This window comes from Mirounga leonina, unplaced genomic scaffold (genome assembly GCF_011800145.1).
Source record: "Mirounga leonina isolate KUSES-001 unplaced genomic scaffold, KU_Mleo_1.0 Mir_154, whole genome shotgun sequence".
Taxonomy (NCBI): Eukaryota; Metazoa; Chordata; class Mammalia; order Carnivora; family Phocidae; genus Mirounga; species Mirounga leonina.
In genome coordinates, this window is record NW_023270389.1 from 58,704,676 (window position 1) to 58,705,661 (window position 986).

Genomic DNA, 986 nt, shown 5'->3' on the forward strand with positions numbered 1-986 from the left:
GTGCCCAGACACTTTCTACAGCCAGGACACATCTCAGCCAGCACCACTGATCTCAGTCACTTCAGGGCTTTCGTCGTTGCTCTATGCTAGAGCAGAGCTCGGAAAACTTTTGAAAGGGACTTGCCAAGAAACTGCTCCCTTTCACAATGACATACAAGCATGGAGGGGTTTGGAGGGCAGGAGATGGGGACTGTTTTTGCTTAGAAGCCACGGATGGGTAAGAGGCGAAAGGCTGTGGAGGTAGAAACCCTTGAGGGGCACTGCACTGGCTGCTACCCTCAGGCTCTCACTTCAACCGAGGACTCATATCCATAGAGGTGGTTGAAGAGGCCGTGGGTGAGACATGAAGGCGGCAAGCAGTCCACAGGCCAGCTACTTGCGGGCATTTTCACCAACGCCTGGGCGAGGAGTTACTATCCCCAAGCTCAAGAGAACCACACACAAGTAAAAGCTACATATACCAAATAGAGACATTAGGATTAGGATTAGACATTAGACATTAGGATTAGACAGCTGGGGGGCTTGGAGGACCCAGGTCATGGGGAGGATGGAGCATGAGCAGCTAAAAATGTGCTCAGACTCTGTCTGCTGTGTCTGCTCCCTTCCTCCCCACTGTGTCTGAGCCTCAATTTCTTCTAGTCTAAAAGGCGACAAATCAATATGGTAGGTAGAAAATACCACTGTTATGAGCCCTCTGCAACCTCCATCCCTCTCGGTGTACGCCAATTTCGCAACAGCCAGCTCAGGGTCTGCAATTCCTAGTATCAAGCAAGGTAATGAGTGAGGGCAGAATGCAGAGGATCCAGGCCTGGCTTCATCGATTCACATGGAAGGACCAGAGTATAGGAGAGAAGAGCACAAAGGATAATGGTCAGATGAGCTCGAGGATTTGGAGAGTTAAGCACACACAGATTTGGGGTTAGCCATCATTTATTTGAGCTCTTGAGGAACATATGAAAAGAAGGTTCTAAGGATTTGTTGTTGTT